General features: G+C 42.9%; 1 pseudogene; it reads left to right on the forward strand.

Moving 5' to 3' along the window:
• Positions 1–2,945: 2,945 nt before the first annotated feature.
• The window catches only part of LOC133752706 (protein lin-28 homolog A-like), a 35,052-nt pseudogene continuing 11,612 nt past the window's right edge, over positions 2,946–26,385 (forward strand).

The following is a 26,385-nucleotide window of genomic DNA, read 5'->3' on the forward strand; positions in this document are numbered from 1 at the left end:
GGCCGGTATCATGGCATAGCGAGTTAAACCACTGCTTGTGATGCTGGCATCTCATGTTATAGTTTGGTTTGAATCCTGGCTGCCCTGTTTCTGATGCAGCTGCCTGCCAATGTGACTGAGAAGACAACTGAAGATGGGCCAAGTCCTTGGGCCCCTGCCATCCACTTGGGAGATCCAGATGAAACTCCTGGCTCCAGGCTTGGGCCTGGCCCAGCCTTGGATGTTGTGGCCATTTGGGGAGTGAACCTGTGGATGGGAGATTTCTTTCTCTCTGTCTGTCCTTCTCTCTTTGTCACTCTGCCTTTCAAATAAATAAAAAATCCTTTAAAAAAAATGCTGGTGGGCCACACAGCAGACTCATAGAATGACAAATGCCCTAAACAGCACTCTGGTCTCAGAATCAGCCCTTAAGGCATTCAGGGGTCTGGCACTGTGGTGTATCAGGTTAACACCGTGGCCTGAAGTGCCGGCATCCCATATGGGCGCCGGTTCGAGACCTAGCTTCTCCACTTTCAATCCAGCTCTCTGCTATGGCCTGGGAAAGCAGTAGAAGATGGCCCAAGTCCTTGGGCCTCTGCACCCATGTGGGAGACTCGGAAGAAGCTCCTGGCTCCTGGCTTCAGATCGGCACAGCTCTGGCTGTTGCGGCCAACTGGGGAGTGAACCAACAGATGGAAGACCTCTCTCTCTCTCTCTCTCTCTCTCTCTCTGCCTCTCCTCTCCTGTGTAACTCTGACTTTCAAATAAATAAATAAATCTTTAAAAGAGGAAAAGAACAAGAAAAAAAAGATCTGATGTCCAAATAGAGTACTGCCAACAAATAAACCAACAGCTTAAAAAAAAAAAAAATAAGGCATTCGTATCTGGCTAAAAAGCCCATGAGAGCATTTCAGGCATGGAAAGCCAAGATACTGTGGCAAAAAATGACCTACATGAAAGATCTTTGTGAGTGAGATCCTGGTGAAAAGAAGGGGCCATCAAAGAAGGAGGTAACTTTCTCTGAAGAGAAGAGAGAACTTCCACTTGATTATGGCCTTCTCTAAATAATGTTAGAGTTTGTGGACTCAAGAGGCTTCCATAGCCTTGGCAGCTCATGACAAGAGCCTCGGGTGATCACTGACGTCATAAATAAGAGTGTCAAATGTTAAATCAACAACAGGAGTCACTGTGCACTTACTCCCCATGTAGGATCTCTGTCCTTAATGTGTTGTACTATGAGAATTAACAGTAAAATTAGTCTTCAAAAAGTACTTTATATTTTGTGTGTCCATGTGGGTGCAAACTGTTGAAATCTTTACTTGGTATAGAGTTGATCTTCTGTATATAAAAATAATTAAAAATGAATCTTAATGAAGAATGGGATAGGAGAGGGAGTAGGAGGTGGGATGGTCTGGGTGTGGGAGGGTGGGTATGGGGGAAAGAACCGCTATAATCCAAAAGTTGTACTTATGAAATTTATGTTTATTAAAAGCTTTCTATAAAAAATGCTGGTGAAGCTGCAGAGAAACTTGGCTCTCCTACATTGATGACAAGAATGTAAAATGGTACAGCCACTCTGGAAAATAGTGTGACATTTTGTCAAATGTTGAACAGAGAGATCATTTCTAGAAGAGAGGCATAAAATGCTCCATAGACCTTTTCCCCAGAGATAAACCATAACTGGTAAAAATTGTTTTTTAAAACAGCTATTTAAAGTCTTTGGAAACTGTCTCAAGGGCATAGAGCAAATACAGTGACATTTATTCAAGAAAGTCTACTAAATCTTAGTAAAGGCAGCCAGAGTCTCAAGCTCAACAATAGAAGCCCCACTCTGAGCAAGTACAGCAAAAAAGATGGGGCTTCTCCCTAGAAGGAGCAAGCCATTGGCCTTGTGCATTCTCCTTGGCTCCATGTTACAGCAGCTCTGTTTCAAACAAGCGTGCTTGGAGGGATTTGGGACTCCCTTACCCAGCCATCTGTAATTCATAGGATGAAAGCTCTAACCCAGGCATGGCAGCCAAAAATACTGGGCCTGGATCATGCTCACCCTATCTCGAAGGATAATCGCTACATTCCACAGGCAAGACACTCTGCTTGTAAAGCAGGTGTGGCTCTCAGAGAAACAGACCATCAGTCCCACACTCAGCTCTGCTGTTGCCCAGGGGGAGGGATGAGCTGGAATAACAGACGTTTCTGACGCTCTCCCCATTGGAATTCCCCCTTTGGAACACAGAGAGAAGAAGTTCAAGCCAAGGTGGGCTCTCAAAACAGTGGAGATTTGGGGGGCAAGCAATCAAAAAGCAGCGAGTTGCTCCAGGAGGACAAGCTGATCTAATGGACAGTTTACCATGGAGCCAGAAAAATGAGCAAAGAAAAGCCCTCCTGAAGTCAAAACAAAACTCAAAAGCTGGCAACAAAAACTATCTCTGCCAAGGGGCCCAAACCTAACCGAATCACACTGAGCAATTTATACCACAGGGCATTGTTGATAAAAGTGGAGCAATTAGCCAGCAATTAGTGGTGCCTAACAGCTCTAAGTGCTACCCATAGAGACAGCTTAACGGAAAGATCAGGTAAAGAGACAAAGAGAGCCCCACAAAAACCTGTCTTCTTAAGGGTGATCACACGCATTAAAGTCTGTACATGGCAGGGGGAGAGGAGGAACAGACCTCACTAAATGAAGTTATCCAAAAATAAGGAAACATAAAAAATAGTTTATCCATATCACTAAGAAAATAAACAACAAAAACAACAAACTGGATAAGGCTGGGTCAGTAACTAGAGTTGCTACAATGTATGATCTAAATGTATTATTATCTATCTAGATAATATATAATATTATAAATATAAATATATATGAATGCTCAGTACTTAAAAAAATGAGAAATGTAAAAAACACAGGAGGACTTCTCTGGGGCAAGCAACCACCTGACTGGGGCCAGAGGCCACAGGTTCTGCAGAAGATCATGGGCCCCGTGTCCAGCCAACAGTTTGCACGTGGATGCACCAAGGCGGCAGAAAAGGTGGCCGAGCAGGTGCCAGAGTAAGCGGCCTGAGCGGCGAACAAGCTGCGGCTGCTATACCAGCCAGTATTTGTAAGTGGTTTAACCAGGTCTCAAGGTTGGACTTCGCTTCCTGTCAATGACCTCCCGCTCTTGGGTCACGTTCGACCCCCACACCTTTCATGGACGTCTTTGTGGACCAGAATAAGCCACATATGGACAGCTTCCAGAGTCTGAAGGAGGGTAAAGTGCTGGAGTTCACCTTCAAGAAGTCCGCCAAGAGCCTGGAATGCTTCCGTGTCACCAGGCCTGGTGTGGAGTTCTGTACTGGGAGTGAAAGACCGCCAAAGGGGCCAAACCTGCAGAGACACAGATCTAAGGGAGACAGATGTTGCAACTGTGGTGGTCTAGACCAGCATGCCAAGGAATACAAACTGCCACCCCAGCCCAAGAAGTGCTACCTCTGACAGAGCATCAGCCATATGGTGGCCTTGGGCCCCAAAGACCCAGCATGCCACCAGCTCCTGGGGAAAAACAGCCCACTTCCGGGAAGATGAAGAAGAGATCCACAGCCCCACCCTGCTCCCTGAGGTCCAGAATGAGCCACAGTGGGTGGGGGCTGTTCTTTTGCTATTGGGGAGTTTCAAGAAGCAAGCATCAGCCACAGAATGGAGAAAGTGGGGACAGGGTGGGTTGGTGGGAGCTGGCACTGCCATGTATCTCAGGCTGGGGTTCACAACATCACCTCTTTTGCCCCCTTGTAGGGAGGAAGGAGTGAGGCAAAGGAATTCCAACCACGGCGTATCCAAATGCAAATAAGGGCTTTAGGGAGGACATCACCCTAAAACCTACATGCTTTATCTGAGGCCCCACATTCAAAATCTCCAGCTTTAGAAAATACCCTGGACTGGGAAGTTGTTTTTCTTTCAAGGAAGTATATGGAATAATAATTCTTCCCTCACCAGGGTGAAAAGATCAGTTGTGGGATAAGATTACTGGACCCAAACCACAAGCCACTAACATTCTGCCAGAGGGAATCTCTCAGGAGTAAGGCAGGGTTTTCTACATCTTGTTTCCTCATAACTCAATTCTGAGATAGGGTGCTGGGAACTGTCCCAAGCAATGGGTTGTGATGATCAGCAAAAAGACTTGTTGGAGAACAGCTGCAGACCTGCTGCTCTTCAGCTCATTCCCACCCCATTCTGGGCCAATGCAGTTTTATTTGTTCCCTTAGATAACTTCACCTTGGGTCCCACTTTCTCCAGGCTGCCAACTGCAATAACTGTGTGTGAACGATGTATCTTGTGCATTTTAACTTCATTTTCTTAGTATAAATATTCTGGCTTTGGGGGGCAAAAACACAGGAAAGAAAAGCAGAAAACAGAAACTGTCAGTAGGAAGGCCTAGATATCAACTGTAAGAGACAAAGATTTCAGAGCAGCTACAAAGAACTAATGGAACCTTCCATAATGAATTAAAGGATGGTATGATGACAGTATCTCAATAAAAAGAAAATATCAACAAAGGCATAGAAATTATTCTTAAAAATCAAAATGTTGAAGCTGTAAATCCACTGATTTACTCCCCAATTGGCCACAATGGCTAGAGCTGGGCCAATCCGAAGCCAGGAGCCAGGAGCTTCCTCTGGGTCTCCCACGTGGGTACAGGGGCCCAAGGACTTCGGCCATCTTCTACTGCTTTCCCAGGCCATAGCAGAGAGCTGGGTCAGAAGTGGAGCTGACAGGACTCAAACTGGAGCCCATATAGGATGCCAGCACTGCAAGCAGCGGCTTTACCCACTAGGCCGCAGCGCTGGCCTAAATCTTAAAATAAATAAATAAATGAAAATAAAAGCAAATAAAAATGTTTTAAAACTATCAACCAAGATCCAGAAACACATATAAAGGATTCTGTACATGATCAAATGGACATATGCTAAAAATGTGAGATTGCTTTAGATATAAGATTCAATCACATGATGCTGTTATTAATAATGGACAAAACTCACAGGATCCTCTCAAGAAAAGTGGAAAAGCATCTGATAAAATCAAACAAGCTTTCATGGAGAAATATACTCAACCCATTAGGAATAGAAGCTCACTTCTTCAATATGGTGAAGAACATCTACAATAAGAACCACAGCTCCTTCATGCTGAATGGTGAATGAATAAAAAACAACCCTCTAAGGTCAGGAGCAAGAAGACGATGTCTCCCTCACCACTTGTATGCACCATTGTACTGGAAGCTCCAGCCAAGGCAATTAGGCAAGAAAATGAAATAAAAGACACCCAGATTGAAGAGGTAGAATAAAAAGTATATTTGAAGATGAAATAATCTTATACTTAGAAAATATCTTAAAATCTCCTCCAAAACTATTACAACTAATAACGATTTTAGTAGGACAGATGTTTTAGTGCAGTGGGTGAAACTGTCATTTGGGATGCCAGCATCCCATATCAGAGTGCCAACTGGATTCTCAGCTCCTCAGTTCTGACCCAGCTTTCTGCTCATGTACCTGGGAAGGCAACTCGTGATGGCCCAAGTGCTTGGGTGAGTGACTTGGATGGAGTTCCTGGATCCTGGCTTAAACCTGTCCCAGCCCTAGTTGTGGGGGAGTCTGGGGGGTAAGCTAGCAGAAGAAAGATCCCTCTCTCTCTCTGTCTCTGTCTCTCTTTGTCTCTGCCGCTTCACCTTTTAAATAAACAAAACCTAAAAATGAGTTTAGTAAAGTTGAAGAATACAAAGATGAATATACAAAAATCTATTGCACTGATCTAATCAATAAAATATGAAAATAATTCCTATCAACAATAGAATCAAAAAGAATGCTTAGCAATTAATTTAAAGAAGTATAAGATTTGAACACTGAACACTACAAAATATTATCAAAAGAAATTAAAGACAACCCATGTTCTTGGATCAAAAGACATAAATATTGCTAAGACAGCAGTACTACCCCAATTGACCTACATATTCAGCACAATTCCCATCAAAATCCCAGCTTTCTTCTAAGCAGAATTTGACAAATTAATCCTAAATTGCATATGGATACTCAAAGGAGCAGAAGCAGAAAGCATCCTGAAAAAGAACAAATTTGGAGAACACAAATTTCTGTCTTTCAAAAACTTACTAGAGGGGCCAGCACTGTGATGCAGTGAGTAGAATCGCTGCCTGTGGCGCCTGCATCCCATATGGGTGCCGGTCGGAGTCCCAGCAACTCCACTTCCCATCCAGCTCTCTGCTATGGCTTGGGAAGGCAATAGAAAATGGCACAAGTCCTTGGGCCCCTGCACCCACGTAGGAGACCTGGACGAAGCTCCTGGCTCCTGGCTTCAAGACCAGCTCAGCTCTGGACGTTGTGGTCATCTGGGGAGTGAACCAGCAGATGGAAGACACCCCTCTCTCTGTGTCTCTACCTCTCTCTCTCTCTCTCTCTCTGTCTCTCCCTCCGTCCCTCCCTCTGACTTTCTGGAACTCGGCCTCTCAAATAAAAAATCTTTAAAAACAGAAACTTACTACAGAAGAAGTCCTTGGGCCCCTGTACCCCCAAAGGAGACCAGGAAGATGCTCCTGGCTCCTGGCTTCGGATTGGCTCTGCTCCAGCCATTGCAGCCATTTGGGGAGTGAACCAATAGAGGGAAGATTCTCATTCTTTCTTTCTCTCTCTCTCTCTCTCTCTCTCTCTCTCTCTCTGCCTCTCTGCCTCTCTGTAACTGCACCTTTCAAATAAATAAATAAATCCTTTTTTTAAATTACAAAACAAATAAGAGGGAGGGGGATAGGAAGTTTGTGAGAAATGTAATGATAAAACAATACATGGATAAGGGGATTGCAGGCATCACAGCAGTACTGGGGCTGTTTTCCCGAGAACCGCCATTACTCTCTCAGTCACCCCAGAAACACCTGGTGGATGCCCGTCCCCTGGCGGAAAGTTGGAAGAGGCCCGGTCCGCGACCATAGGAAGGGCTGGAAGACCAGACCACCACTGCCCAAGCCCAACATGCTGGATACTGTGTGTCCCGGCAGCCCGAGGGTGGAAGCCCCACGGAAGTAGGCGTTCCCCGAGGGGTTGAGGCGTTCCCCGAGAGAACTTCAGGACTTTGGAGCCAGCGCCTGCCTGTGGGCGCGAAAGTGTCTGAGGAGGGCATCTCTGAGGGCAGAGCGCCGTTGGGGAAGGAGCGTCCTGACAGCAGGGAGGCGGCTGTCATGAGAACGCGTGCGGGTGCAGGGCGCGTCGGTGTCTACTCAGGAGGCTTGAACGGTGAGAGGGAGATCCCGGGGCGGGGCGGGGCGGGGACTCAGTGTGCAGGATGAGAAACACGGTGTTCTCAGGAGCCCAGACGGCATTTCCCTCGGGACACGGGAGCTCTGACTGGAGTCCGACTGGCATCCAGGCTGGGTTGAGACACAGAAATGTGGAGGCTGTGGAGTGTGGTGAGGGCGTGGAGGCTGGGATGGGTGTCTTCCAGAGCAGTCTTGCCTCTTCCCTGAGGAGGTAGTGTCCCTGAGAGCGAGGACTGTTCCTATGTAGTCCGAGTCTCTCACCCACCACATGGACAAGTGTGGGGCACATAGAAAGTTCTTATAGATTTCATTTTTTATTGATTTTATTTATTTATTTGAGAGAGTTACAGACTGAGAGAAAGAGACAGAGAGAAAGGTTTTCCTTCTGTTGGTTCACTCCCCAGATGGCTGCCATCTAAGTATAAGATTATTTCATCTTCAAATACTTGTGCCACCTTTACCTGTTTTCCCAGGAATATTAGCGGGTAGCTGCACTGGAAGCTGAACAGCCTGGACTATCAGTGGCACTTTGATATGGGATGTGGCCTCGTAGGCGGCAGCTTATCCCACTGAGCACAATTTCTTCTTTAAAAAAATATTTATATCATATATTTGTTTATTTTTAAAAGTTTATTATGATACACAGCTTTCATGTGTTTCATGTATACATTTAGGAACATAATGATGCTTCCCACCCTAACTTCCCTCCCCCCATGATCCCGCCATTCCTCCTCTTCCCTCTCCTATTCTCACTTTTAATTTTTACAAAGATCTTTTTTCAGTTTACTCTATACTCATGAGATTAACTCTACACCAAGTAAAGAGTTCAACAAATAGTATGAAGAAAGAAAACACTATTCCTCAAGAGTAAAGACAAGGGCTGTAAACAATCATCTAATCTCAAATGTCAACTTCACTCCAACATATTACTTATAGATACTATGTTAGTTACCACAGATCAGGGAAAACATATGATATTCATCTTTTTGAGACTGGCTTATTTCACTACGTATAATGGCTTCCAGTTACATCCATTTTGTTGCCAAAAAAAACAGGATTTCATTTTTTATTTTTACTTACTGTTAAGCATTGCTGAGTACACTGCTCCACAGTGTATATATACCATAATTTCTTTACCCTGTCCTCAATTGATGAACATTTGAGTTGATTCTATATGTTAGCTATTATGAATTGAGCTGCAATGAACATAGGGATATGGATAACTCTTTCATATGTTGATTTCATTGTGTTTGGGTAAATTCCCAGGAGTGCGGTGGCTGGGTCATATAGTAGATCTATTTTAAGATTTCTGAGGTATCTCCATACTGTTTTCCACAGTGGCTGCACCAGTTTGCATTCTCATCAACAGTGGATTAGGGTATCTTTTTCCCCACATCCTTGCCAGCATTTGTTTATTTGTTGATTTCTGTATGAGAGTCACTCTAACTGGGGTGAAGTGAAACCTCATTGTGATTTTGATGTGCATTTTTTCTCCCATTCTGTCAGCTGCCTCTTCACTTTGCTGAGTCTTTCTTTTACAGAACAGCAGCTTCTCCACTCGCTGTAATCCCATTTGTCAATTTTGGCTTTGATTGTCTGTGCCTCTTGGTGTTTTCTAAGAAGTCTTTGCCTATGCCAATGTCTTGCAGAGTTTCCCCAATGTTCTCTAGTAATTTGATGGTATTGGGTCATAAATTTAGGTCTTTGATCCATTTTAAGTGGGTTTTTGTGTAAGGTGTAAGGTGGGGTTCTAGTTTCATACCTCTGCACACAGAGATCTAGTTTTCCCAGCACCATTTGTCTAAGAGACTATCCTTGCTCCAGGGGTGGATTTTAGCTCCTTTGTCAAAAATAAGTTAATATTAGATGTGTGGATTGATTTCTGGAGTTTTCATTCTGTTGCACTAGTCTACATGTCTAATTTTTGCCAGTACCAGGCTGTTTTGATTATAACTGCATTGTATTATGTCTTGAAATCTGGTATTGTAATGCCTCTGGCTTTGTTTTTGTTGTATAAAATTGCTTTACCTATTTGGGTCTCTGTTTCCATATGAATTTTAGCATTGTTTTTTTGTAGATCTGAGAATACCATTGGTAATTTGATTGGGTTTGCATTGAATCTGTAAATTGACTTTCAGTAATATGGACATTTTGAGAATATTAATTCTTCCTTCCACAAACATGGAAAAATTTTCCATTTTCGTGTCTTCATCTATATCTTTCTTTAATGTTTTGTAATTTTCACCATAGAGATCTTTGACATCCTTGGATAAATTTATTCCAAAGTATTAAATTTTTGTAGCTATTTTGAATGGGATTGATCTTAGAATTTCTTTCTCAGCCGTGGCATTATCTATGTATACAAAGGCTATTGATTTTTGTGTGTTAATTTTAAATCCTGCTATGTTACCAAACCCTTTTATGAGTTCCAATACTCTCTTAGTGGAGTCTTTTGGTTCCCCTATACACATAGCATGTCATTTGCAAATAGGGATAGTTTGACTTCCTCCTTTCCGTTTTCCTTTTATTTCATTTTCTTGCCTAATGGCTCTGGCTAAAACTTCCAGGATTATATTGAATAGCAATGGTGAGAGCGGGCATCATTATCTGGTTCTGGATCTTAGTGGGAATGCTTCCAACTTTCTCCATTCAATAAAATGGTGGCTGTGGGTTTTTCATAGATTGCCTTGATTGTATTGAGGAGTGTTCCTTCTATACCCAATTTGCTTAAAGTGTTCATCATGAAAGGATGTTATATTTTATCAAATACTTTCTCTGCATCTATTGAGATAATCATATAGTTTTTATTCTTTAGTTTGTTAATATGCTGTATCACATTTATTGATGTGCGAATGTTGAACCATCACTGTATATATACCATGGGTAAATACCACTTGGTCCAAGTGAATGACTTTTCTGATGTGCTATTGGATTCTATTAGCTAGTATTTTATTAAGCATTTTGGCATCTATGTAAATCAAGGATATTGGTCTATAGTTCTCTTTATCTGTTTTTTCTTTTTCAAGTTTAGGAATTAAGTTGATGCTGGCTTCATAGAGTTTGGGAGGATTCTCTCCTTTCAATTGTTTTGAATAGCTTGAGAAGAATTGGAATTAGTTCTTTAAAAGTCTGGTAGAGGGGCTTGCACTGTGACATAGAAGATTAAGCCTCTGCTTGCAATGCCAGCATCCCATATGGGTGCCGGTTCAAGTTTCCGCTGGTCTACTTCTGATCCAGCTCCTTGCTAGTGCACCTGGGAAAGCAGCAGAGATGGCCCCAGTGCTTGGGCCCCTGCACCCTTGTGGGACTCCTAGAAGAAGCTGGTAGCTCCTGGCTTTGGACTAGTCCAGCTCCAGCCATGGTGGCCATTTGAGGCCTCCCTCCCTCACTCCCTCCTTCTGTCTCTCTGTACTTCTGCCTTTCAAATAAATAAGAAAATCTCAAAAAAACTAAAATAAAAAAGAAGTCTGGTAGAATTTGGCAATGAAGCCATCCAGTCCTGGGCTTTTCTTTGTTGAAGTGCGGGGTGGGGTCTTTATTATTGAATCAGTCTCCATGTTGGTTATTGGCTTGTTTACATTTTCTATGTCTCATGACTCAGTATTGGTAGATTGTATGTGCCCAGGAATCTATTCATTTATTCTAGATTTTCTGATTTGTTGGTATATAGCACTTTGTATTGACTCCTGATAATTCTCTTTATTTTTGTGGTATTTGTTGTTACGTTTCTTTTTCCATCTCTGATTTTTTTAAGATTTATCTATTTATCTGAAAGTCATAGTTACACACAGAGAGAAGGAGAGGCATAGAGAGAGAGGTCTTCCATCTGCTCTTTCACTCCCCAGTTGGCTGCATTGACTGGAGCTGCGCCAATCTGAAGCAGGAGGCAGGAGCTTCCTCCAGGTCTTCCCATGTGGGTGCATGGGCCCAAGGACTTGGGCCATCCTCTACTGCTTTACCAGGCCATAGCAGAGAGCTGGATGGGAAGTGGAGCAGCTGGGACTAGAACTGTTGCCCATATGGGATGTCAGCACTGCAGGTGGCAGCTTTACCTGCTACACCACAGCACTAGCCCCTTTCATCTCTGATTTTACTGACTTGAGTCTTCTCCCTCTTTTTTTTATTAGTTGGGCCAATGGTGTATGAATTTTGCTTATTTTTTTTTCAAAAAACAAGCTCTTCCTTTCACTGATATTGTGTATTTTTTGTTTCAATTTTGTTTATTTCTTCTAATTTTAATTATTTGGTTTGTTGTTGTTTTTCTTGGTCCTTGAGATGAATTAATAGCTCATTAATTTGGTGCTTTTCCAATTTCTTTTTTAATAATATTTATCATAATATGGTATTATACTTTTTTAAGACTTTATTTATTTGAGAGGTAGAGTTACAGACAGAGAGAGGGAGAGACAGAGAGAAAGTTTTCCATCTGCTGGGTCACTCCTCAAATGCTGGCAACGGCCATAGCTGCGCCGATCTGAAGGCAGGAGCCAGGAAGCTTCTTCCCAGTTTCCCACGAGGTTGCAGGGGCCCAAGCACTTGGGCCATCTTCTGCTGCTTTCCCAGGCCATATCAGAGAGCTGGATCAGAAGAAGAGCAGCCAGCCCATATGGGATGCTGGTGCCAGAGGCAGAGGCTTAGCTTACTACACCACAGCACTGGCCCCTCCAATTTATTGACCTATGCACCAGTTGCTGTAAACTTCTCTTTTGAAGCTCCTTTGCTGTATCCTGCAAGTTTTGATATGTTGGATTGTCATCTTCTTTCATTTCCAGAATTTTTTTTATTTCTCTTTTGATTTCTTCTATGACCCCCTGTTCATTCAGGAGCATGGTGTTCAGTCTCCAGGTGTTTGCATATATTCTTGAGATTCTTGAGTTGTTAATCTCCAGCTTCATTCCATTGTGGTCAGAAAAGGAGTATGGTATGATTTCAATTTTTAAAAATTTGCTGAAACTTGCTTTAAGATATGATCTAGCCTGGAGAAAGTTCCCATGCATTGATGAAAAGAATGTGTATTCTGCAATTGTGTGATGAAAGGTTCTGTAGATAACAGTTAGGTCCATCTGGTCCATAGTGTAGATTAGCTCTGTTGTTTGTTGATTTTCTGTCTAATTGATCTGTCCATTGCTGAAAGTGTGGTGTTGAAGTCCACCATTACTTTACTATTTGTTTTAAATCTCCAGGCTCCCTGGAATTCAGTGCATACACATTTATTATAGTCACATCTTCCTGCTGAATTGATCCCTTCATCGTTACATAGTGCCTTTGTTTGTCTCTTTTAACAGTTTTTATGTTAAAGTCTACTTTGTCTGATATTAGGATACCTAAACCTGTTCATTTCTGCTTTCCATTAACATGGAATATCTTTTTCCATCCTTTCACTTTCAGTCTGTGTGTTTCTTTGTTGGCGAGATGTGTTTCTTGTAGGCAGCAAATAGATGGGTCTTGTTTTTTAATCCATTCAGCCAGCCTGTATCTTTTTTTAAAGATTTCTTTATTTATCTGAGAGATAGAGTTAGAGAAGGAGAGACAGAGAGAAAGGTCTTCCATCCACTGGTTCACTCACCAAATGGCCACAACAGCTGGAGCTGAGCCAATCTGAAGCCAGGAAGTTTCTTCTGGGTCTCCCACGCCAGTTTAGGGGTCCAAGCATTTGTGCCATCTTCTGCTGTTTTCCCAGGCCATAAGAAGGGAACTGGATTGGAAGAGAAGCATCCAGGACTTGAACTGGTGCCCATATGGGATGCCAGTGCCGCAGGCAGAGGCTTAACCCACTATGCCATGGTGCTAGCCCCAGCCTGTATCTTTTAATTGGAGAGTTTAGGCCATTTAAATTCACCATTACTATTGAAAAATTACAACTTGGCCTTGCCATTTTCCTGTAAATATTCCTGTTGTTTACTTTGGATTTCCTTTGTACTTTGCTCGGAGATTTTTCTGCCTTTACCTTCTTTCATAATGATGACTGTCTTTCTGTGCTTTTGTGTGTAGCACATCCTTAAGCATCTTTTGTAAGATGGACTGAGCAGTGACAAATTCTTTCTGTTTCTGTTTGTTATGGAAGATCTTTATTTCACCTTCATTCATAAGTGAGAGCTTTCGAGGGTACAATATTCTGGGTTGACAGTTTTTTTCTATTAAGACTTGGACTATGTATCTCCATTCTCTCCTGGCCTATAAGGTTTCTGATGAGAAATTAGCTCTAATTTGGAAATCTTCTGAAAGTAATGTCATTTCTCTCATGCACATTTTAGAATTTTTTTTATGTTTAACTGTTGAAAGTTTGGCTAAAATGTGTTGTGGTGAAGATCTTTTCTGGTCCTGTCTATAAGGAGTTCTGTGTGCCTCCTGTACTTGGATGTCTCTTTCTTTCTCCAAATTAGGGAAGTTTTCTGTAATTATTTCACTGAATAGGCCTTCTAATCCATTTTCTTTTTCCATACTTTCTGGACCTCCTAAGACCTATATATTGGGTCATTTGATAGTATCCCATAAATCTCTAACATTGTTTTTTAATTTCTTTTTGTTGTTTTTGTTCTGATTGAAAATTTTCCAAACATTTATTTTCTAGCTCAGATGCTCAGATATTCTTTCTTCTGCCTCACCAACTCTGTTATTAAGGCTTTCCACTGTATTTTTTATTTGACCTGTTGAATTCTTCATCTTCACATTCTAATATTGAAGTGTTGTATTACTTTGAGGAGGTCATGTTGTCTTCCTTATTCTTATTTCTTGAATTTCTGCATTTATTTTAGGCATTTGTGAAAATACTTGTTGGTTTTTTCCTCTGATGGCTTTTATCTTTGAACTGTGCCTCTGTGGTTCAGTGGAATGTCTGTTCTTTTAGTGAATACTCAGAGGTGTGTGCTGGGTGTGGCCAGGGAGCTCTGGTCAGTGCTCCAGGGTTGGGCAAGTGTCCAGGGTAACATTCAAGTTGGGGGTGATAGATCTCTTGTTAACAGAAGGGGGTGAATGGTCACCTCTGTTGGCGTAGTCACACCCTCACCTCCTTTCTTCCAAGGTGATCATTGCCCAAGTGTTAGCCTTCAGTGTGTGCAATGCTCATCCATGCTTCTGCATCAACTTCACAAAGTCCTCAGTTTGAGCACAGATCCCACTGCAATGACCCATCCCAGGCAATCAGGGAGTTCTGAGCATGTGGACCCACTCACATTTATTGCCCCAGAGACCCAAATACACCCTGTGCCCCCTCATGCAGTCACAGAATTCCTACAGTCTCAGTACACAGGGTTCCTTAGTACACAGGGATCCCCCAGAGCTGAGGATCTGCTCCACTCTACTAGCCTGTCCCATCCATAGAGAGGCAGAGATGTTCCCAGAGCCAGCTGAACAATGGGTGCTCCACCTAGCAAGTTATAGCCCCAGAGCCTGTGGTATGTTGGGAGGCTGGGGGCATCTCACAGTCCTATGTGGGTGCTCAGTCCCCTGTCAATCCTCCCAGTCAGACTCAAAGTCAGTGGAGAATGTGGATTTTTCCTTCTGCTAGACTCTCTGGATCACACGCGTGCATAAAAGCCACTGACCGGGGCCGGCGCCATGGCTTAACAGGCTAATCCTCTGCCTTGCGGCACTGGCACACTGGGTTCTAGTCCCGGTTGGGCGCCGGATTCTATCCCGGTTGCCCCTCTTCCAGGCCAGCTCTCTGCTATGGCCCAGGAAGGCAGTGGAGGATGGCCCAGGTCCTTGAGCCCTGCACCCGCATGGGAGACCAGGAGAAGCACCTGGCTCCTGGCTTCGGATCAGCGAGATGCGCCGGCTGCAGCGGCCATTGGAGGGTGAACCAACGGCAAAAAGGAAGACCTTTGTCTCTCTCTCTCACTATCCACTCTGCCTGTCAAAAAAAAAAAAAAAAAGCCACTGACCGGATGTTGCTTCTCACTGCCGGTTGCCAGGTGCCTGCATTGGAGGGGCTGCTGCCAGTACTGCTGAGATGGCATCTTGTCTCAGCCAGTTGCTGCAGGAGTGTGCAAGAGCTTCCGCAGCGGCCACTTGTGCCCAAGATGGCACCCACCCTCTCTCAGCCAGTTGCCAGGCGCCATTGTTGGGGGGATGGTATGAGAGAAATGTGCACCTTTTTGTAACTGGGTCCACGGGTACTCTCTCCCCTTTAGGGCTCCAGGCTGGACTCAGGTCACACTCTCCTTCTGCCTATATCACCAGTGGAATTGCTGCAGTCTGAGCTCACCTCAATCTCCAAAGCTGGCACTTTCTCTGGCTCTCGGCTGCTGGGGTCATGTGTTGTGCCTGTGTTTGTGCTGTATATCCATGCCTTCCACACTGATCCATGGCACTCCTCTTCATTCTTTAGAGGTTCCAATGCAGTTTTCTCTGTCCTTCCTGCACTTTTTTTAAGTTTTTTTTTTTAACAGGCAGAGTTAGACAGAGAGAGTGAGAGACAGAGAGAAAGGTCTTCCTTCCGTTGGTTCACCCCCCAAATGGCCGCTACGGCCGGCATGCTGCGCCAATCTGAAGCCAGGAGCCAGGTGCTTCTCCTGGTCTCCCACACGGGTGCAGGGCCCAAGCACTTGGGCCATCCTTCACTGCCTTCCCGGGCCACAGCAGAGAGCTGGACTGGAAGAGCAGCAGCTGAGACAGAATCCAGCACCCCAACCGGGACTAGAACCTGGGGTGCCGGCACCACAGGCGGAGGATTAGCCTAGTGAGCCGCGGCGCCGGCCCCCTGCACTTTTTTTTTTTAACTATTTACTCCTAGCCTAGAGCAGTATGCCGTTCCCTATTCCACTATCTTGGAATCCCCTGCACCACAATTTCAACCCCTATGCTACTTATTTTGCTGAATCTCCAGGTATTCTCTTCAGAAACTTGAGATTTGGGAAATTTGCATCTGAGAACTAATGAAATAATTCAGAACTTACCTTTGATTCAAAATGTGAAATATTTTCATTGAAAGGAGGACTAATCTAGATATAAAATATATGAATTGATTCTAATCATGTCAAAGATATAATTTTAAATTAAATTTGCCTGAAAGTTGTCAATTTATATAGATCATTTATTGCTGGAAAATTTCTAAATGCATGTTAGCAGTGTATAAATGTATATACATTATGCTTCTGATATTTATGGCATGAGAAACACATATGCAAAAAGTAGTTCATGTATATATTGGTAAAGGTGACACTACACAGAAAAAACCATCATGGGAATTTTCCATGAACCCTTTGAAGCTGTCTTGTTATGAAATTCCTTTTAGTTTCATGTTTTGTGTAGATTGGGAAATGAAAGCGAATTCCTTCCTTCATGGATAATTTCACTTTCTTTGCAAGTAAAGAACAACAGCAGATAGGAGAAGGTGCTTGGGTAAGAGGTCAGATGCTCAGGGGTCACTTCTAGACAAACTTTGATTTTCAAGGATCTACTCTCTATAGTTAGCCACAAATTTTAAGATAAGACATTTGGGGCCGGCGCCGTGGCTTAACAGGCTAATCCTCTGCCTTGCAGCGCCAGCACACCGGGTTGTAGTCCCGGTTGGGCGCCGGATTCTGTCCCGGTTGCCCCTCTTCCAGGCCAGCTCTCTGCTATGGCCCGGGAAGGCAGTGGAGGATGGTCCAGGTCCTTGGGCCCTGCACCCGCATGGGAGACCAGGAGAAGCACCTGGCTCCTGCCTTCGGATCAGCACAATGCGCCGGCCGCAGCGGCCATTGGAAGGTGAACCAACGGCAAAAAGGAAGACCTTTCTCTCTGTCTCTCTCTCTCACTATCCACTTTGCCTGTCAAAAAAAAAAAAAAAGACTACATTTGGGATCTCTCTTTCACTGTTTCTCCCTGTCTCTCTGTTGCTCTAGAGGTCTTTCAAATAAAATAAGTAAATAAAGATTAAAAAAAAAAAAGAAGAAGAAGAAGGGACTGACATGGCACAGCAGGGAGAGCCACTGTCTGTGACATCAGCATCTCATATGGGAGTGCTGGTTAAGTCTCAGCTCCTCTGCTTCCAATCCAGTTCCCTACTAATGCACCTAGGAAGGGAGAGGATGATGGCTCAAGTATTGGGGCCCCTGCCGCCCATGTGGGAGATTGCAGATGGAGTTCCTGGCTTCCTGGTCCAGCCCCAGCCATTGCAGCCATTGCAGCCATTTGGTGGGTGAACCAGCAAGTGGAAGATCTTTCTCTCTCTCTGTTGTTCTGCTTTTCAAATAAAATTAATAAATAATTACATTTTTAAAAAAAGAACTGAATTCAGAAAGCTCACTTACACTGAATTTTTTTTTTTTATTTTTTTGACAGGCAGAGTGGACAGTGAGAGAGAGAGACAGAGAGAAAGGTCTTCCTTTTGCCATTGGTTCACCCTCCAATGGCCGCCGCGGTAGGCGCGCTGCAGCCGGCGCACCGCGCTGTTCCGATGGCAGGAGCCAGGTGCTTCTCCTGGTCTCCCATGGGGTGCAGGGCCCAAGGACTTGGGCCATCCTCCACTGCACTCCCTGGCCACAGCAGAGAGCTGGCCTGGAAGAGGGGCAACCGGGACAGGATCGGTGCCCCGACCGGGACTAGAACCTGGTGTGCCGGCGCCGCAAGGCGGAGGATTAGCCTGTTGAGCCACGGCGCCGGCCTACACTGAATTTTTTTAAGATTTATTTATTCATTTGTAAGGCAGAGTTGACAGAGAAGGAGAGAGCTTCCATCTGCTGGTTCACTCTCCAAATGGCCACAACAGCAAGAGCTGAGCCTGTCCAAAGTCAGTAGCTGAGAGCTTCTTCTGGGTCTCCCACAAGGGTGCAGGGGCCCAATGCTTTCACAGGTGCATTAACAGGGAGCTGGATGAGAAATGGAGCAGCCAGGATTCGAACTGGCACCCATATGGGATGGTAGCATTGCAGGTGGTGACTTAACCTGTCCCACTTATACTGAATTTAACACCAGCAGGCACTGAGATACACCATCTTTCTAGACTCAATTAGTCATTCATCTAAGAATATAAGAATATATATTTCGTGCCTTATATGCAAGAATGAGACTGAGGAAGGAGCCAGTAGATTAGAGGCTTTGAGTAAACTGTACAAAGGTATAGACTTTGCCACTAGCATAGGAAGTTCACAAGACAAGAATATGCATAGGGCTGTTGACTTTTGGACCAGGAAAGTTTTATTTTAGTAAATATATGACTTAGAAATCCTGTAATTCTTACTGTCTTGGACCAGTCCCCTTTTTTCATCACAAGGGTACCCCCTGTAGCTTCCCAGAGAATGCAAAGTACAGGATTCTTAGCAGATATCACTCCCAATGTGTTATCTGTTGTGGTTGGTGAACCTTATAGTGGGTTAGGGTTTTAACTCTTTACAAATAACACTTTCTGGTTAATTTGAGTCACAAGTAAAGCTGAGTCACATAAAGCCTCACTAGTGCCATATGCTATTAGATCTGTGCTGAGTGGGGCTCCTGCCATCAGGATTTACTCTGGGAGACTTACAGGGCTTGGTGATGAGCAGGGGGAATATTAAGCCAAGGTCTGCTGTGTGGTACTCTGGATTTTAATAGCGACATTCTATATCCTGATAGCCCAATAAATATGTAAGAAGAGAGTAGCATGAGTATGTCCCCGGGTACAGTCTCCAATGGGTTAACATAATGAGGCAGTATAAATTCACAGTTGGTCAATCTGCCCACATTTCAAAACTGCCCACTTTACTGTGTAAAAATTTCCTCCCTGAGATTTCAGAATCAATAATTCTCTATCAGAGGCTTTGAAGAAGCAAAAGAAGCCTTACTCGATTACCTGCTGTGTCTCTGAGGGAGGGCCGGAGTCATGATTAGGCCCCAGCCCATCTCCTCAGCTCAGTTGCAGCTATAATTAAGGATAAGCCATAATCTGCCTTTAAAATGTCCTTCAGTTTCCAGGCCCCTCTTTGCATAGCCGTAATTCTTTTTAAAAAATCAAATCATCAAGGGTTCAAATTGGGTCTTTATCCTGTCCTATTTCTGATCTCAAATGTGTAAATCCTTGAGCTCTGCTGTCTGATTCTGAAGAGCCTGTTTGAGAGCTTTTAATAATTTAGTCGTTTGAGATTTTAACACTCACTCCCTCTTGGGCACCTGCTGATATCCTGAAGTACAAACTTTGTCTTCTTATCTCAGTTTTAATGTATAGAGGCCTGGAGATGACAAATGAAATGTGACTAAAGATCTGAAACCTGTCGCACTTGCCGGCCTCTCAACAGGACAAGGTCCTTGTCACGTCAGCTTATTTAACACTGGCTGCAGCAAGGAGCCCAGAGCGGGCGTAGACAGCCCATTCACTAGCAGCAATGGATGTAGCTTTTTATTTAAATATCCCCAGTAAGGTGCTCAGACAAGCTAATTAGCAGAACGACAGAAGAGTTGGACACAATTTCACCCAAGCAGAGATAGTACATGGTAGTGATTGCTTGTACTGAAATGGAAAAACTTGACCGGTGTGACCTCAAATCTTTAATTAAGATCACTCTGTACCCTTAGCCTGGGCAGGTACAGAGACTTGTTCCTTTCCCAACACAGGACAGAAGGCCTAAAGCACATTCCAAAAACCTGCCTTCTATTTTTTTTTCTCATTACCAATGAGAAAGAGGTTGGCATATTTAAATATGCATGCCCACATAGGTACATAGCCTTATGTGTATGCATATGCACGAGTGCAGTTATTCAACATTTATTGAATGCAGAACACTATGTGGCAGGAAGTACCAGGGGAAATTAAAAAGAAAAAAAACCTAATCTCTGCCCACATGATAGTTACAGTCTAATGGACAATTTGTGATGCACAGGAAGATGAGCAAAAATTGATTACTCTAGAGATAAAAGCCTCTCATAACTTTTTTCTATCGAGCACAAAAGTAATGCATGCTTCTTGAAAAAACTTTTAAAAATAATCACCAGTAATGACAGTACCTAGAAATACCTACTTCAAAAAGTTCATGAAAATGTATGTTATCCAAAAAATTAGGCATGGATTTAAAGAATTTCGCATCAAAATAAACTTATATTTTAACTATATTTTGCCTACAAACTTTTTAAGCCCCTTTGTATTTTACATTTCTATATAAATCCTTCATGTGGCAGACCATTGTGGATCAATGGGTCGACCCCCTACTTGCAGTGCCCACATCCTGTGTCAGTGTCTGTTCAAATCCCAGCTATTCCACTTCTGCTCCAGCTTCCTGCTAATGCGGCCTAGGAGGCAGCAGATGGTGGCTCAAGAGCTTGGATTCCTGCCACGCTTGTGGGAGACCGGGATGGAGTTTCAGGCATCTGACTTTGACCTGGACTGGCCTTGGCTGTTGCAGGCATTTAGGGATGTGAACCTGGGTGGACAATCTCTCTCTCTTTCTCTGTCGCTTTACTTTTTAAAAAAGATTTATCTATTTATTTGAAAGACAGAGTTACAGAGAATGAGAGAGGGAGAGAGAGAGAGAGAGAGAGGGAGAGAGAGAGAGAGAGATCTTCCATCCACTGGTTCACTCCCCAAATGGCTGCAATTGTCAGGACTGTGCCAGGCCAAAGCCAGGAGTCCAAAACTCTATCTGGGTCTCCCATGTGGGTGTCAGGGTCCCAAGCAGTTGGATCATCTTTCCCTGCTTTCCCAGGTGCACTAGCAGGGAGCTGGATAGAAAGCGGAGCAACTGGAACTTGAACAGGCCTCAAATGGCTTAACCTGCTCTGCCATGACACTGGCCTGCTCTGCCTTTCAAGTAGATAAAAATACATTTTAAAAAAAAAACATTAAAATAAATAAATAAGCTAGTTTTACCTATGCTTATAAAAATAAGTCTTTAAAACAAAATTGGGGAGCCGGTGCTGTGGTCTAGCGGGTAAAGCCACCACCTGTAGTGCCAGCATCCCGTATGGCCGCTGGTTCAAGTCCCTGCTGCTCCACTTCCGATCCAACTCTCTGCTATGGCCTGGGAAAGCAGTAGAAGATGGCCCAAGTCCTTGGCTCCTGTACCCACGTTGGGGACCCGCAAGAGGCTCCTGGCTCCTGGCTTCGGATCAACACAGCTCCTGCCATTGCGGCCATCTGGGGAGTGAACCAGCGAATGGAAGACCCTCTCTCTCTCTCTCTCTCTCTCTCTCTCTGCCTTTTAAATAAATGAATAAATCTTAAAAAAAATTGGAATCATACGATGCATATCATTTAATAAACTTATTTTTGTCATTTGATAATTTGTAAACATCTTCTATGTAATTAAATTTTCGTCTAGAATAGTTCATCTATACACCCTGGGAAACAGCTCAAGCACTTGGGTCCCTGTCACCCATGTGGCAGACCTGGATTAAGTTTTGGGCTCCTGCCTTTGGGCTGGCCCAGCACAAGCTGTTTACAGGCTTTTTCAGAGTGAACCAATATATAGAAGATGTATGTCTGTCTCTGCCTTTCTCTCTCTCTCTCTCTCTCTCTCTCTAAATATATATATATACACACATACACATAGATATACAGATCTGCCTTTCAAATAAATGAAAACAAATAAATAGAAACTTAAAAATTTAACTAAACCAATGCATTTAATGTTATTATGCTATAATTTATTAACAGATACCCTAATTTACATCAATGTGAATACGCTTATTACTAATGAACTATAAAATTGAAAAATGATTAAGAGGGGCTGGCATTGCAGTGCAGCAGGTTAAACTGCTGCCTGCTACATCGGCATCTTATATGAGTGCTAATCAAGTCCAGGCAGCTCCACTTCAGATTCAGCTCCTACTAATGTGCCTGGGAAAGCAGCAGTTGATGGCCCAGGTGCTGGGGCCCCTGCCACCCACATGGGAGACCCAGATGGAATTCCAAGCTCCTGACTTTAGCCTAATCCAGCCCCAGCTGTTGTGGCCATTTGGGGAGTGAAGCAGACGATAAAAGATCTCAGTCTCTTTCTCTCTTTCTGTAACTCTGCCTTTCAACTAAATAAAATAGATACTTTTTTAAAAAAATTAAAAATAGTTAAGATGGTAGGAAAAACACTTTGAAAAACAAACCAAAAAATAACGTAACTGAAGAGCTAGTATTTCTAATTTTTACTATTATAAATAGTTCTGCAGTGAACAATCCTTGAGTGTTATTTTTGTGCATGTTCCTATCCCTGGTTCTTCCTTTTATTAATTTTTAAAATTTTTATTTTTACTTATTTATTTTTTTCTAAACCTAACTTTTAAAGAAAGATTTATTTTATTTATTTATTTGAAAGGCAGAGTTACAAAGAGAGGGAGAAAGAGATCTTCCATCTGCTAATTCACTCCCCAAATGGCCACAAAGGCCAGGGCTTTGCCAGGTCAAAGCCAGGAGCCAGGAGTTTCTTTTGGGTCTCCCATGTGGGTGCAGGGCCCAAGGACTTGGGCCTTTTTCTGCTGCTTTCCCAGGCACATAAGAAGATCAAAAGTGGAGCAGCTGAGACTTGAACCGGCCTCCATTTGGGATGCTGGTTGTTGCAGGCAGCAGCATAACTTGTTATGCCACAATGCCAGCCCCTATTTTTTATTTATTTTAATTTTAGTTGAAAGGCAGGGGTGGTGGGGATAGAACAAAGAAACAAGCAGAGAGAGATCTTCCATCCGGTGTTTCACTCCACCAAAGGCCTGCAATTGTTGAGGCTGGGCCTGATCCAAGGCAAGAACCTAGAACTCAGTTCAGGTCTCCCACGTCAGTGGCAGGGAAGCAAATACTTGGGCCATCATATGATGTCTCCCAGGGTGTATATTAGCGGGAAGCTGGAATCGGGAGTGAAGGTAGTACTTGAACCCAGGCACTCCAGTAAGGAAGGCAGGTGTCCCAAGTGGCAACTTATCTGCTGCACCAAATGCCTACACTTAGGGATAAGTACTATTAATATTTTGTTAAATAGCCATCCAAAGCTTTTTCTTCTTATATCTCATTATTCATATTTAAAATAGGAGCATACTATATTTGGTAACCTGCATTTCCATATTATATAATGTCATAAGAACATTTCCACACTAATAAATATAGGCAGACAGAATCATATTTCATTTCTGTAATACACCTTGTTGTATGATTATAAGTAATGCAGTCAATGCTATCTTAATATGTATATTTCTAGTTTTGCATTATTAACCACAATGTTTTTATTTACTATGTTTATTAAAATTTTTCACATAGAAAAGATGTACATATTTATGGGGTACTGTGGGATGTTTTGATATATGTATATATGGTCTAATGTCCTATCAGGATAAACATATCTATCTTCTCAAATATTTAACATTTATTTATGGTGGAAACATCCAAAATCCTATCTTCTGGGTTTTTTAAGTAGAGAAATATACAGTACATTAACATTATAGTCTTCCCATTGTGCAATAGAAGACGTTTTGATGAACAATCTTACAAATACAGCTTTGTGCACTGAAGCAGTTATTTCCTTAAGATTAAATTCCCAAATCAATGAGGCAAGCATTGTGGTGCAGCAGGTTAAACCACCATTGGGATACCTGCATCCCATATCAGAGTGCAGGTTTGAGTTCTGGCTACTCCACTTCCAATCCAGCTCTTTGTTAATGTGCTTTGAAAGCAGCAGATGACACCACAAGTACTTGAGTCTCTGTCACCCACATGGGAGACCTCAATGGAGTTCCTAGCTCCTGGCTTCAGGCTGATTCACCTCTTGCTGTGTAGGCATTTGAGGAGTGAAACAGCAGCTAAAAGATCTCTTTCCTTCTCTATCACTCTTCTTTTCAAACAAATAAATAAGCTTTTTAAAGATCCCAAATGCAGCATTACTAAGTAAAAGATTAGGCATTTTTTTCAGGCTTTTGGAGTATATCTAATTTTAGTGCAAAAGAATGCACCAGTGTACACTTTCACCAATTGTACCAGTTTGTTTTTTTAGATAATATAATCTTTATTTTTTTGAAAGTCAGAGTTACAGAGAGAGGTAGAGACAGGGAGAGAGGTCTTCCATCCGTTGGTTCACTCCCCAGATGGCCGCAATGGCCGGAGCTGCGCCGATCCAAAACCAGGAGCCAGGAGCCTCTTCCAAGGTCTCCCACGTGGGTGCAGGGGCGCAAGGACTTGGGCTGTCTTTTACTGCTTTCCCAGGCCATAGCAGAGAGCTGGATTGGAAGTGGAGCAGCAGGACTAGAACCAGCGCCCATATGGGATGCTGGCGCTTCAGGCCAGGGCTTTAACCCGCTGCACCACAGCGCCTGCCCCATGATGGATATCATAATCTTATCCATATGGATGTTATTTTGGGACTTTTTGTTCAAAGTTAACTAGTTGTCTCACTATCACCAATTAAAAAGTAATCTAGTATTCAGATTATTTGAAATGTCATCTTTATTGGATGCTTACTTGGAATATTTGTGTATCATTTGAGTTTCTGAGCTTTTTTTTATTTGGCACTGCTTCTCTGAAATTCTCTTAAAATAATCAGAGTATACCTCATTTACTCTTAAATTATTCTTTGAGTGCTCAAGTCTACAGAAGTAATCTTGCCTCAGTAACTGCCTATAATGTGGCATGACAAATGCCATCAAGCGCTCCCACCTGGGAAAGATCTTCCCCACCAACCTGCTGTGGCATCCCAAAGACTTCCCTTTTGGTTATACTAAAGTCCCCAAGCAGGTTGCATATTCAAATTAAAAAAAATACAGATATCTTGACTGGACTCTGGGCCCACTGAATCTGACTTGCTCTGTTACCAGTGATTTGGAACTTTGGAGTGTTAAGTTTGGAGTAGCTTGGGGTTCTGGCCTTTTATACCCCCAGAAAAGAGAGATGGAAAAAGGAGATAAAGCCTAACTCAACAGAAACAGGTTGCTTTATTGAAGCAAAGAGGTGGCAGTCTCCAAAGAGACTGCGCAGGGCATGCGTGGGGCTGAGCTTTTATCTGGTCTGGTTGCCGAGGGAACTTGGCACCAGGAGCTCTCCAGAAGCTTTGAAGGCCTTTCGTTTACCTAGTTTTGCGAGCCGTTTTGCAGGTGGCTAGAGAGAGAGAGAGAGAGAGCGAGAGAGACCATAAGCGGATCTCCCACGGTGGTGATGGGGGGGGGGGGCAGGGGAGGGTGAAAGGGTGATATTCTTGTGAGCTGTATTGTCCTTTATGGAGACCATTGATTTCCAGGAAAAAAAGCTGCAGTTATCTCAAGAAGGCAAGAATTAAATCCTACATGTATTACCTGGAGAGTCTCCTCCAGTCTTCTTTCCTGAGCTGGAAATTGGCTTATTCCATTTGAGTTAATTAGCACTTTGGAATAGGTCACCAAAGAGGCTTAAATCCTAAGAGGAAAAACTATAGAACAGACTTAATTTGGAAAGGAAGGAAAGAACATAACATAATATAATATAACATATATATATATATTATATAACATATAATATAACATAATATAATAACCTCTGGCCAACAATGGGTTCCAAACCAAGAACATCAATCCATAAAGATTTCCCTTGCTTATATTAGTCACTATATTACATGTGGTAAGCATGATTTTGAGTGATATTCTAATGAATATTCTGTATTTTAATAAGCATGTTGATTTTTCTGACATTTATGACAAGTGATGCTTGTTTTGCATTTTTAATAGTGATGCAAAATATAATTTTTAATAAATATATTTACACTTTAAGAGGTGAGTCAATTGAAAGAAAAATCACTGACAACAAAGTGATATAGCAAAACTTTAATATGGTTAGGGATGACTAAAGTTGAGTAAATACTGACGATGAGATTCCTGGGCTAGATGCACCCAAGTCTATTGGGGGAGGGGGATGCACAAGGGACAACTGAAATCAGCTTTGTCTATCTGGCAGTTTTGCTCAGAGTCACAGCTAACATTAGCTGTATTAATATCTCTTATCTTCTATTGGCTTGTAGTGTATTTATTCAATAGGCAGCATGTCAAGCTACATAATTTCAATTCCACACTATTAAATAAAAATTATAGGACACCACTGCTTTGGACTAAACTTCTGCGCTAGGTCCCTAAAAATCAAAATGGAGTCACTCGTACTAAATTTCCACATCTCCAAACCGAAACAGAGTGGTTATCTGATCTTCTAAGAAATCAGGAGAAAGAGATGATGACAGTCAGGTTTCCCAAAAAGACCAGTTTCAGCAAGCATGATAATGAGTTCCCTGTGCTTTAATCT

Source organism: Lepus europaeus, chromosome X (genome assembly GCF_033115175.1).
Source record: "Lepus europaeus isolate LE1 chromosome X, mLepTim1.pri, whole genome shotgun sequence".
NCBI classification, from domain to species: Eukaryota; Metazoa; Chordata; class Mammalia; order Lagomorpha; family Leporidae; genus Lepus; species Lepus europaeus.